Below are 14,397 nucleotides of genomic sequence, written 5' to 3' on the forward strand. Positions count from 1 at the left end.
AAACATACAACAATAAAATTATCTAAACAAACAATGTAGGTGGCTGCATTACTATTTTCAGTGATTTTGTAGCCTGTAAAGTTTGTGCTTGTGTCAAATGACTGTGGAAACCAAGGATAGAGCCTCGCACAGTCACACACTTTTGCATCAAACTTTTAAATGTCAGAAAGGAAATGTAGTGTGGTGTGGTGCAACTTTTAACCTGCAGATACAAAAACAGAAAGATGCACTTTCTGTAACTAGAAAGTGCCACACGACAGCAACACGAGTAACCTTTTCAAACATTTAAAACAACTCACCCAGAAAGTTAACAAAAACAAGATGATAATTATTTATTTTATTACCATTTTATTTCAGTATTTCTAAAATAGAGAAAATACAAGTTTTTGCACTTATTTTTTTACACTTTTACTTGCTGTTTAACCCCACATTTGTGTTCACATGTTAAATATTAATTTCTGAAAACCTGCACATTCAATGATGCATATGGATTTGTATCTGAACGCGCAGTTAAAAGCAGGTATATCTCCGACTGTCCCAGCCCAGTCCTGTTATGAATAGTGACTCCCATCCACACCAATCTTGGGGGAATCCTGTGTCCCAGTGAATTTCTGAATAATGTCTGCCTCTGATTTTTTTTTTAAATGACCTATAACCTCAATTAATCAAATAACCATTTAAGAAATGATCAGTATTGATATTGGCATCGGTAAAATTGTAACAAAAAGGTGCAACAAAAAACAAGAAACAAAAAACAGTATCATATCGAATTAAATAAATTTGGTATGGACCATCCTTAACACAAACCCTCTACCTGTCTACAAGAAATACCATGCAATCTTATTGTTGAATATGGAGGACTTGCCACAATAAAAAGCAGGGTTTTTGTTTACTCCTGCTATTATGGAAGTGAAAATAAACAGGCATTCTGCTCCAAGCGGTTCAAAATCTGATCGAGTCCCCAGTGTGAGGAAAAGGTGTTAATGCAACCGAGCTTTTGTTGTGAGGTGGCTGCCCTCTATTTCCTCCTCCATACATGACTTTCACATGTCATCGTGCATTGATGGCATTTTCTCAATCTCACTCAGCCAGACGCCTTCAGAGACCCCTCCGGCACGTCTCCCAAACTGATTATAACAGCTCCGCGCTGGGCATCTTACAGCCAGCTGCACTCCCTTTCGAACATTTTTTGATCACACATGCTAAATTTGCAAACAGCAAAGTTAAAATTGCTGTAATAAATTCATCCCAGCCTTTCTTTCTACAATACAACCGAGAACAGAAGACGGACTTCAAGCCAGATGGTTGAGAACGGCGGGGATGAGAGACGGGGACAGTGAAGTGCAAGGAAGGAACAGAGACATCAAGATGTGATAATTTAAGCAAGCAGGCTGTAAACACGCCGCACATCGACGGAAATAAACACGTATATCTTTTAAAAGGAGCTAAAGGAGTATTTTTGGACCATGTTCCAGGGCGCCGCTGTATATCACTGTGTGCCGAAAAGAGAAAAAGAGAGACTCTTAGAAAGCACTGGACCCAGTATTCCAGAAACATCATGCATTAATAACAAGCAAAGAGAGGAAAGGTTGTAAGGTCACAATAAAATGAAAAAAGCAGTTCCAGCATCCAGCGGGGGTTAGCATTCAAAAAATTCTAACAACGCAACGATTAATCAATTAGTTGTCAACTGTTAAATTAAGTCTCTGATTCCAGCTTCTTAAATGTGAATATTTTCTTGTTTCTTTGCTCCTCTGTGACAGTAAACTGAATAGCTTTGGGTTGTGGGCAAAACAAAATATTTGTGCACCTCATCTTGGGCTTTATGAAACACTGTTCAACATTTTTCAACGCTTTCTGACATTTTATGGACCAAACAACAAACTGATTGAGTAAATAATCAGCAAATTGATCAACGATAAAAATAATAGCTAGTTACAGCCCTAAAAAATGAAGATCCCGGTACCATTAAGTGATACAGGTACCAACAGAGGGTATGTGCGTGATGTCACAGTGGGTGGAGTCACTGTGGTTACACGCACATTTACATTTTCATAACCACTTTTATCACACCAAGTGGTCCCAAGTTGCGCCCGAGATGGACCTACTCTGGAGCGGGGCCAAAGCGAGCCCAACCCGCCTCCAAGCGGGCTGCGAGTGCTATGATACTCAGCTTGTGTGTGTGCAGGAGCGCAGAGAGAAAGATGTTTCTAAAAGTATCTGTGACTGTGTGTTCAGCTCTCAGTTCTATAGAAACTCAAGTTTAGTTTCTCTCCTGCGTCGCTGTTTTCAGTGAGCTGCTTACACACATCGCCCAGCTGAGAGGATGTGTAGAGGAGGGGCAGAATATATATCGCCAATCGTCAGTTGATGGGCTAATGGTGGTTGATAGGAAAATTTGTAATATCGCCCAACCCTTGTTGTGTTTGACTGGAGACGTGTTGATACTACTTAGTGCTGAGTTATTTCAGTTGATACCTTGAAGCAGTGTTTTTCCAAACTAGGGTTCAAGGACCATGAGTGGGTTGCAGGGGGTCTCCAGCATAAGGAAGAGTGGAATAATTTAACTTTTAGCACATTTTCTGGAAATTGGAACAAGAGAAGAAGAAGTGATGGCTGTTTTGAGTGATTGTAAATTATAGTGATCCTAGTTTGATCACTGATTAACTATGAAGACTTTATTATCTACATGTGCACATATGCACACATACATCATGCCTGAGAAACAGAAAGACACAATGGACAGCAGTCGACCATTTAAACTAGGCTGGGATAAAATGAATAGAGTGAATAAATGCAGGGAGAAGCTTTCTTGCATTGCCATGTGGTGACTGTGAGCCCTTCTTAGAAGCCTGAAAATGGAAGTGCTTTGTGTGGGTTTATGCTAGTGGAGTGCTTTGTCAAGATGTTTGGCTATTCAGGCTCTTAAGGGATTGTCATTGTGAGGACTACAAATCAGCATGTTTGAGGTCCGTTCCTCTCCGCGACTCACCTGCTATGAAGAAACATAGATGCAGGAGAAAGGATTTACTCCAGAAAAAAAAAAAAGATGTATGGACATACTACATGTATGCACACACACACACATGTGTTACTGTGTGTGTGCTCATGCGTCTGTGGGTAAAAACATGAGTAAAATTGAGAGATAGGGACTGCAAGAACAGAGACACAGACACCACTAATGAAACAAACGGGGGGAACAAAGGCAGAGAGATCAGAGAAAAAAAGATAGAGGAGGCGGAGAGAAAAAGCTTGACATCTGGTTATTTGAGTTTAACAAGACACTCAAAGAAAGAAACAACGATAAAACAGCAGTGGCAGGAAAAGAAAGGGAGTAATCAGGTGGGTCAGACACAGTGGCACTCTAATGAGATGCAGCACTCTGGAGATATATACAGTAAGTCCAGACAAAAATAAACAGTTCCCTCCGATAGCTTGAAAACACTGATGAGATCTGACTGAAATATGTCCTCTAATCCTCTTCCCCATTACCCTGAGTGCTTGATAAACAGCCGAGCAGCAAGGGAGGCAAATGGTAGTCATGGGCAGCAATAGAACTGTTCTGCTGATATATTTGTTTGTTGGTTTTATGATAAAACGACTAACATGGGGATCTCAGTAAGCCTGTATTAGTGTTTATATTCAGATGCTTTATTTATTACAGGTTTAAGCTGAGCAATCTGCTCCTCCAGCTTCAATATTCTCATTTACAAGCTTTCGGTGGAATCATATTGTGATGGTATGATCTCATGCCAGTGTCTAAATAAATGATTTGAGCAATTAAAAATAGATTGGTAAGTGAAGTTTTACAGATACAAGTTTTATTCTGATGTAGGGTGTCAGTGGAATCAAGTTAATGAATCAGTTTGATCAGTTTTATATGCGATTTTGCACCAAACTGCCATGTTGTGATACAAATCCAGGGTGGGATTTGTTTTTGAAATGTTTTTATTCATGAAAATAAATAATAATAGAACTATTCTGCGGGCCAAGATAAAGCCTGTCAGGGTATCTTTTCAGCTGATGAAGTGACATTAATAGAATAATTACGAACTAATTATGAATGTTTGTTTTCAGCCGAATAGGAGTCTGTTCAGTTACTGCTGATGAAAGCCCAACCCAAAGGGCAGTGGTGGCCTAAATGTTAGAAAAGCGTGATCAGGGCGTAGCATCACCCCAGTGAACTCTCCCTGAATAAAAAAGGTTAAAGAAAAAAAATCCTAATTTTGCTGCTCCACAATAAAAGCTTTTATATAACAAAATAATGTGTATAGAAAAATGGTATTATTGTCATGAAGACATGGAAGATGCCATGATACGCGACAAAATACAAGGTTAAATTGTAATTTAACATGCCAGAATTAAATCCCCTTTTTTTATTTAAGTAAAAATTTATCTCTAAATGCAATAGCACAATACGCTGTCAACAAAAACATCAATAGGTTACAATATATGCCTACTTGTCAGACTAAGAAAACCGTCTGCTTTGGTTAAAGACTTCTGTCTTTTTTTTCTGGTTTCCTATGGAGGGTTCATTTGTGGTGTGTCAACCCCTGCTCGCCTTCTCACCCGTATCTCATTTTTGGTATTTTATATGGTCATTGGTACCATTAATCACTTACGGGGGCTAAATTTGGTCCCCATCAGGGATAACAAATAATTCAGCAGAAGCAGGGATATATAGACTGGAGCAGGGGGAATCCCCTCCATCAAACGACATCCAGTATATATCTGTAACAGAAAACACACTTAGGTGTTCTGTCTTAGAAAAGAACAAATCAAATAAAAGATCATTTTCATTACAGAAGCAATACAAAAGTGATTCTGCTTCCTAAAAGAACCGGTGTTGTGAAGTCCTCTCATTCTGACTCTCCAGTCACTGAGTGAACGGCAGCCTTGCATAGACATACTGTTTCCACAACAACACACCTACGCTACAACCTGCCATTGCCATAGCAACCCTCCCACATGATGCTGAAGGCCTCTGAGAACAGCCGGTAGTTACTATAACAACCGCAACACCAACCCTGTTGTGAAACCGACTCCTGTCCCCTCAGTGGAGCCAACAGTATGAAAACAGCGAGCTGATTCTTCACGACCCGTTTATTTTTAAGAGGTATTTAACACTTTGACTGCATCTCAAGTTCCCTGGGCCAATCGGGTCCCTTCAGACAGACACGTCTGGGCGACAGAACCAATCAGACAGCGCCGGCCGATCTCAGCATTTCCGAGAGGGTCGGGCCGAGGTTGTAAACATACCGAGATCCTCCAATAGCCCCACTGACCTCAATCTGGGAGGGATTAGGAACAGCATGAGATGGCATTCTCTGGCACACACACAAACACAAAAACACACTCACTTTCTTCACTTGTGAGGACCAAGTTATTCTTCTTTAACCATGACTGCTGTGGGCCTAATTACAACCATAACAGTATCCTTAAAAGACTTCGTGCTGCAGTAAATACTCACTGGCACACTGAATGTGCATCAATCCACACTGAAAATAGTCTCTAATAAAAGCAATATTTTATCCCATCTGAGTAACATTTACAAAAAGCAAGAGTGCTCTGTTGTTTTAGGAAATGAAAACATACATTTGTGACCTATTTTTTTAATCTCTTCGGTAAGAATGAAGGGCCTAAATATTACGCATTTATAGTTTTAATCTTGTCATGAATATATAGACAGTAACATTTTGAATATCTCCAGCTTTATCCATTAACATATGGCAGTTTGAGTGTATGCTATATTTAGAATACTGCTAAAACCACTCTACCTTGCCATTACACAGCTTTTTCTGATGAAAAACTGCTGTCATATCAGCCAAATGTTGCCCTCTCCAAAGTCACCAAACTCCTCTGGTAAAAAATGATAATTTCACTTCACAGAACATGAGTTGGTGTGGTATCTTAGCTGTTTGTGTGGTTAATACTGTGGTTACTATGGTTAATCTGAACACTTTTGAAACACAGATGTAACACAATAACACAAGCAAACTATGTGGTTAAGGCAGTGATATCCAAACATCTCCCATTTTTACAAGGTGAAATCACTGTATTTGCCAAATGAGTCTAGTAGAGAAAGAAAGAGCAATGGCAGCAGTTTCCTGAAAAGGCTGTTTGACGGCAAGGTAAAGCCATGAAAATATTCTGTTTTTAGGTGGGCCTTTTTTTAAGCGGCTAAATTTCATTTTGTCGCTGACCCTGTCCCGAGCACTTCAATGCTTACCTTCTGTGCCGACCACCATCCACTGCAGGTAATACTTTGACTATCAATAAGCACCTCATACAATCCCACTTCAAATAATCCAAGTTATCCCTTTAACACATTCACACATACTCGAACTGGGTTGATTCTGTGTTAAAAGAAAGTGCAGCGACTTTGCTAAGCCGAAAGCTGTGCAGCTGCAACATCTGCCTAGTTTCCTTCCCAGCTCGTGTAAGTGTTGCCATCATGTTACCTAAGAGTAAACACAGACATTCAAATTTGTTCCTGATAGCAAATGTCAGATATTATTCATGTGTGTGGCGCTTTTAATAAATGCATTTAATTTCCCTCGCTAACCCCCCCCCCCAAAAAAAAAAAACACTGCTTGAGAAAGTGTGCTGAGGTTGATGGGATTGCCTCCTTTCAGTGCATTTTTAAAATATTCAAAACATTTGGCACCATCATTCCAGCTTTGCAAAAAAACTGTGCATGCATTGCGCTGCAACTCAATGAGCCAGTCTTTATCATCATAAAATAAATAAACAATTTCAGGACTTTATGAAGGATTTAGGTAATTTTCCTCATTTGGATCACATTTGTGGAGACTGGAATGTCAAAGTACTAGCGATTAAAACATTTTTCACAGATGAATTGGGTAATCTTTTGCATTTTGAGATGGATTTTCTCATGTGTGTGGATGCGAAGAAAAACATGCATGTGTTATTCTGCTTTTTTTGACTGACACAGAAGCTGTCAATCCTTTATAAATCTTTAAAACTACTCTCTTCCTGCCCTACCTCATCTGCAATTTTTGCTTTCATCTCCTTCCATTCCAGATCTTCCCTTACTCGCTGTGAAGTGAGCGACGGGTTGGTTCACTCAAGCTGGCCTTTTAAGTCCAGTCACACAGGGATAGAAGTGTGGGGGACACAAGGACACAAAAATGGAGGAAAAGAGATTTCACAAAGACGACACGAGGTGAAAAAGATGATAATTTAAGAAGTCTGATCTGTACATTTTGCATGTGCTCAAACTTTTAACAACTCTCCGCAGTGCGTGCAATGGCTATTGAAGTTGCAGAGGCAGAAAAGATCCCTTCCAGAAAAGACGAAACCAGAAGAAATCAAACAGCAGTGTTTGTTTGTGCTCTTTGCTGTGGTCTCATGGAGGAAGATGATGACAGGAGGAACAGGAGAGATTCAAGCTGCCCTCTGGATGTTACTACTCCTACAAAAGTAAGCACACACTATTTCCTGTAAACAACGCCAACAAACACATGCATACACCCACACAGGCATGCATACTGTGACAGTATGGATTTTTTCTGACTGTGGTGAAAAAGAAATGTATTCCCACGGGATGGTGGCATTTTATTAGACTTTATTGAAGGATACTATCATAAGAGTAGCGTAGCTCCGTTAAGGAACAGGGCAGTGTGTAATATGTGTGCAGCAAGCGAGCAGCAGACAAGTGCTGCTGGCGAAGCAGACCATTATAACTGTAAGCTGTCAGTCTGGCAATAAATGTAAATTATATGTCGCAGTGTGACTGTCAATAAACACTGCAGCTTCTCAAGACCAACAAAAGTTGTCGGTTGTCACCCAACGGCCGCAAAAGTGAAGCCCAAAACAAACTGTGTTGAGTTGAGTGTCGACCAATCAAAGCCTTTGTTCCTGATTTGTCAACCAATTAGAGGGTGTTTTCCTGACAAGTGTGTGTGTGTGAAACAATGGAATAACATTCAGTAATGCAGGTATTGTCACACCTCTATGTGGAGACTGACTTTAGGGTTCAGTGAGCGATTGAGTTTGATCATTGAGTCTCATTCCCAGGTGGTTAAGTACTTACACTTTGTGGATGAGACGCAAAAATCAACTGTCTTACCAACCTATGACTGGCCAAAGTTTCACATCACAGGCTAGATTTTCTAAAGCCTGAAATCATAACCAAGAAGAGGAGCAGAAGTCATGTTTTCTCCACTCCACTGCTTGAATTACATTATGCTGAAAGATTATTATGGAAATTTTGACCAGTGGCACCAAAATTCAACTGTCCTACTGACCTGTGCTTAACATGTTAAATGCAAATGTAAAGGCAGCAAGTATCTGGCTCTGTTTTTTATTTCACCGAGTGCAGGAGCTTAATGTTTGGAAATGTCAAATGTCTTTTGCCACTGGCTGCTGGCCAGTCAGGATGGAGTAGATATCAAAGGTGTGTAACAAGGGTAATCTCCATGATGGAGCTGTTCCCTGACACACATTTGAACTCATTTATGCCTGCTGGCAAATAGTAGATCGAACTCTATAGTGAGGCAGTCAAGAGAAATTCCTATGAGACGTAGTGGGCTGACCCGAATAGCTCTACACTACACTACGTGGTCAAAAGTATGTGATCACCTGAACAAAGCATGTGGACATACTGTGAGTGATTGTTATACTTCTTATTCTGCTCTGCTGGGAAGGAATTCCACATGATTTTGGAAACTGGCTGCAGGGATTTGTACCACTTCAGCTACAGAGGCATTAGCGAGGTCAGGTACCGGAGTTGGGCGATAAAGCTAGGCTTACAGTTGGTGTTACAGTTCATCCCAAAGGTTTTTGATGGGGCTGAGGTTAGGGCTCTGTGCAGGCCAGTCAGGTTCCTCCGCACCAAACCTGGAAACCATAAGGCTGCGCTCAGTGCAGAGATCTGCAAGCCCACGGGGACTCAATGGGCCTCGACACGCCGAGTCGATTAGGGCAGGGCTGGGACTCTGGCTCATTTAACGTCCTTCCTTTCATTGTGCCACAGGCTACGGCCGGAGCACACTGTATGAGATTTTGTGAGGTAGTTTTAATTTGATTACTGCTACAAACAACGAGGGTCATGTGCAGTGCAAAGAACATAGATGTGAATCCTTATTTACTTATTTGCTGCGAGATCCCAATGCTTGGTTATATTCTCTACTGCATGCTTATGCTTCTCTGAATGAACAGTCGGTATTAATATTTGTGGGCCTACTTGTCGCAGTAGTTAAATTAACCACTTGGTAGCGTGTATGTGTGTTTTTGTTTTGTGCATCCATCAGAGAGAGGTGCATCAGAGAGAAATTAAAGTGATATTGGTATTGGTCTCAGGCCAGGACGGGACTGGGCTGAAAACTTGCAGCCTCTGTCGGACTGGGGCTCTGGCTCAGAACAACTGCCTTCCATAAAAAAAAGACAAAAACAACAAAAAAAAATGAAGCCCCGTCATTCAATTAAATGAAGCCAGTCCAGGAATCGCATATGTGTGTGTATTTGCACATATTCTTGATAGACTACTTTGTAAATTGAGCAGCTTATCTCACACTAAACAGATAAAATAGTTGCCAATTTTCTAGATAAGGCTGGACAATATGACTTAAAAATATCAATATTTTTAGGCTATTCTGTTCTATAAAAGATATATATCTATATACATATTTTATTTAAATAACATACCATGAATTCTCAAACAAAGAAAAAAATGATGGTGTTATAGAATTTGATGTATTGTTGGAGATTAAACTACCCAGCAGTATATACTTAGGGCTAGGTGAGCTGCTTACAAAATAAAATCACAATGAGATGTTTAATAAATAATCAGCAGTAATTGTCAAAAGAACGATATCCAAAGTCTAAGACAATATCTAGCGGTGTTGTCACAATACTGGAATTTCTAATTTCAATACCTTGAAAGATATTTTACATTTTTTGATAAAACTGATTCACACTAAGGGCGTACATTTTTGATTTTTATTCAAAAATAAAAGAACATGACAACGAATATTCAACTGCAACAAATCAGACGGGTGATAAAAAGAAGACCCACTGTGAGGAAATGAGAGACTATGTGGGCTCTGCAGCAGTGTGTGTCAATTCACTGTCAGAGTGAAGAAAGAGGGAGAAATTACATCTGCTACTACAGTATCAATACTGCAAAGAATGATTATTGAACGCATTTCAAATATTCACTATTGGTATTTATCAATATTTGGGTATTTTTGACAAATATCTAGTCTTATATCGCAATAACTGACAAAGTGCCCAGCCCTATTTCTAGAGTTGTACAATCATACCATACCATACATTCAGCCGCCCGCCACTTGCTTGCTCGCTTACTTGCTGCAGCCTCATCAGACAACAGCCCGCCACTGCCTACGCTAATGCTCGTATGACGTGGATGTTGTAATCAGCAAAGTAAATAACAAGGCTTGTTAGTATTTTGATCTAGAAAGTAAAAATAAGGTTGTACACAGGCTGTGTCAGAATAAACTGACATATACCCACTCGACCAGATCAGTGTGTAACTACATGCAGCGCAGGCATGTGGACGTTAACCTGCGATGCTAACGCTGCTACCATCAGCCACACTGTGTGGCAGCTAACATTAATGCTGTGATCCCGCTCAGTCTGAAAAGTTAACAGAATTAGTGAGTTGTTATGTTCTGTAGAACAATGTGCAAAATTCATGATGCACAGTGCAAAGTGCCTCCCGTCAGCACCTTTTATAATACAATTTGGCGATCGAAGAATGTTATTAATTCTTCAAATAGCTCTTAATGCACGCAGTACTTTTTCGGACAACGTTTAACCTTATTAATTAATTAACTGTGCTCAATTTTAACTGTTTTCTGAGTGTTTTATTACTTTTAGACCAATCAGCTAGTCTAAATTAATATTTCCATTTAATCGACAGAGAAATTAGTTGCCAGAAATATCCCTGGTGTCCACATACTTTTAGCCACTTAGTCTATGACATTCACAATAATAGCGCGCAACGCTGCAAATGCTCAGCCACGGCTAAAGTGGTTACCGCTTTTCGGTGTGTAATGGCCTTAAGTGTCTGTGTTTGTGTGTGTGTTGCAAAGCAAATGGCCATTTGGCAAAGCCGGTAGGGTAATTATTGTTAATTACTCTGTGAAACTGAGAGCACTGCTGAGAGGGAAACAGAGCGAGTGGGCGATCTTCAGCTCCGCTTCATGCGAGTCCAGCCTCATCACTAAGCAGACGTCACTTACTGACCCAGGATGCCTGCAACACATGCGGGCGTATCGGGTCAGGAAGTAATAGAGAGAGAGATAAATAGAGAAACTGTGCCCACACCTGTCTTTCTCATACTTATTATCCATTACCCTGCCCATTCACATCCTCCACTCCTTTGTTCTTCTCTGTGAGAGCTGTTGATGAGTCAGAATGAGGGATGAAGTGGTTCAACTGGGAAATTGGGTGAGAGGAGAGAGGAGGGTAAAGTAGGAGGAAGCGGAGAAAAAGTGAGGATGAAGACAAAGAGGAAAAGGAAGAAACAGGCAAAGACGAAGAACAAAGAGGCTGTGTTCTCATCCCACGACCCATGACACCACACACCAACCCCTCTGCAGGAAGTACAGAAAACTACTGCAGATGGATGATTATTATTCCGTTTGTAGCCTATATATAGATAGTGTACTTGTCACTCTTACTTCAGTACATACACAGTAACAAAAATCTTGCTGAACAACACACAGAGCGAGCACTTTCTCAGGAGAATGGAGAATGAAGCAGGTCTTCAAACAAAACACTGTGAGCAACCAGTAAAGCAAACTGCGACAAACTGAGGTCTACACACCATCCCCATGAGCGCGTACTGATCATAAGGACAGGATACAACGGAGCAGAAGAAGAAGAAGAAAAAAAAGCAGAGTAAGGATCACGCCTCGGAGCCAGGGAATAAAGACATGTGGGATCCCTCTTTAACAGAGAAGAAAAGGGGGTGAGACCAAAGTTGAAGGCTTGTGTTGTGGGATCTGGGTCCACAGCAGGGGGTACATCCATAATACAACAGACGCACATGATCAAATGAGCCCGGCACCTTATTGGGTCTAAAGACACAGAGCACCACAACTTCATCCTTCCGTTTCTGCGTCTTCACATTATTTATGTGTTACGTAATACAGGAAGAAAAGATTTTATGCATCGTACGGACCCAGGGAAATTATGTATTCATTCAGTTCATTAAGTTAAATCCAAACGTTGTTGTTCTCAAGCACGCATAACTAAATTTAAAACCTTGTACATTATTATTGTCTTATTATAAATTTACTTATTTAATGATTAATTTTTTATGTCTATTTTCACTCTTCACTTTTTTCAACATTATTATTTTATGTTTATTTTGTAAACCTAAGAAATTATTACTACAAATCATTAAAAACATTTTTTATCTTTATTTTTTCTTTTACTTTTTTCTTTTAATTTGTCAACTTAAATCCAGATAAAAAATAAACACAAATAAATAAATAAATATTTACAACAATAGTCAGGTCTTAGGTTTCAATTTTAGTTTAACTGCCTGAGACCAATTAAGTTTTAACTTTTATCCCATTTTTTAAAATTTTATTTCTACATAGATTTACCTCTCTTTTTGTTCTTTCAGTTGTGTTGCCTTGACTCTACAGTGAGTTGTTTTTGAGGACCAGTGTCTGGGATTTAGCAGCATCTGGTGGTGAACTTGTAGATCGCAAAGACCTCGCCTCATCCTCCCCTTCCAAGCATGTAGGAAAACCCATGGAGGCCATGAAACCCATGCAAAATGTGAAAGTGCATGGTGGTACAACATGGCAGCCTCCACAAAAGAGTACCTGAGCTCTCTAGCTCATTCTAAGGTAACGAAAACACAAAGATTCTCATTTTCAGGTGATTATACACTAATGAAAACATATGAATGAATATTATATTCTATTTCTGCCATGTTTTGTCAATAAATCCACCTAAATCGTACACACAGAACCTAGTCGTGCCTGATGGTTACTAAGTTATTATGGCTAAACAGCTCCTCTGAAAAGCAACTGTCCAAACTGTTTTATTGATTTTTAATTCTGTTTTCATCTATGTATAATATTCTACATGAATACAAATCATTACAATAGTTTTCTGTGAAATCATAACAATGAAGTTATCACACAGCTTCTTAATTGTGGTCCATATGGCAAAGGTTGGATGGTAGGAGTGTTGATTGTGCCTTGGGATGCACCCATTTAATAAGGAAAAACATTGGGACTCATAACAGCACATTCACCAGCCTGTGTGTGGATGGTGTTGTGGATTCACTTGCAATTACTTGTAACTAGCTGACAGCTGTCAATTTGCAAAGCTGTCAAGTATTTGACGTTGACACAGCTCGGGTCTCGTTCAGAGGCATAAATGATTTTCACAATGCTGAATACATTTTGGCATAACGAGTAAGTGTTTCATGAACACATCAAATTCATCCGCGCAACAAAAGCAACAGGATCCAAGACTTTTTCACTATCTCATAATTACCGTATCCACAGAGTGAAGGACCTTGATTACATGAATTCCAAACTCATCAGCCGTCAGAGTAATCAATTAGTTGACTTAAATAATGCTCAGATTTTTCTCAAATGTTATTTTCTCTCTGCTAATGAATACAGTCATGCAGAAAATTTCTAAATTGTGAGTTTCTCTGAAGGCTGAAGCAATTTTGATTTTGTACTGCGTTTCACCCCTCGTCTCTTTTCTCCCTCACATCTCCTGTCTGTGTCCACTGTCAGCTGTCATCTGTCCTATGAAGCCACAAAACACTGAAACAAAGCCAAAGTGAGTGACTATTTGAGCCAGAGATGCCCCTCTCTTTTTACAGTAATAACTAATAGCTCAGTTCCCATAAAGGGATCCAGTGTGGAGACCATCACCATGTGAACAGGGGAAAGCAGACTTCTCTGCTGTGATCAAGATTTGATGCAATTTCTTTAAATCTGGCTCAAATGTCCACTTGGACATTGACTGGTTTTGGAGGACAAACCTCAAGGTCACTGAGACAGAATTTCTTCAAAGTTGGTACAAACGTCCACCTTGACTCAAAGATAAGCTGATAAAACTTTGGTGGTAAAGGTAAAAAATAAAAGGTCAAGGTCATTGTGGCTTTATATTCGTCCCATTTCATGAAAGCAATATTTTACTTTCTCTCTTCTGATGAAGGCAGCCATGCAGAAAATTTCTAAATTATGAGTTTATTTAAGGGCTGAAGCAATTTGGATTTTGGGCTGTACTGCATTTCACCTTTCGCCTCTCATTCCCCTCACATCTCCTGTCTGTGTTCACTGTCAAATGTTCTATGAAAGCAAAAAATGCAAAACACAACCCAATGCACACCTGTGTCAATTACAGCCAGAGATGTCCCTCTCTTTT

At 39.9% G+C, this 14,397-nt stretch overlaps 1 protein-coding gene across 1 annotated transcript in view; it reads right to left on the reverse strand.

The window, feature by feature from the left end:
* igsf3 (immunoglobulin superfamily, member 3) overlaps window positions 1–14,397 on the reverse strand; it is a 118,032-nt gene that overhangs the window by 50,137 nt on the left and 53,498 nt on the right. The gene's annotated exons all lie outside the window — the stretch shown is intronic.

Source organism: Lutjanus erythropterus, chromosome 8, assembly GCF_056507025.1.
Source record: "Lutjanus erythropterus isolate fLutEry1 chromosome 8, fLutEry1.hap2, whole genome shotgun sequence".
Lineage (NCBI taxonomy): Eukaryota > Metazoa > Chordata > Actinopteri > Lutjaniformes > Lutjanidae > Lutjanus > Lutjanus erythropterus.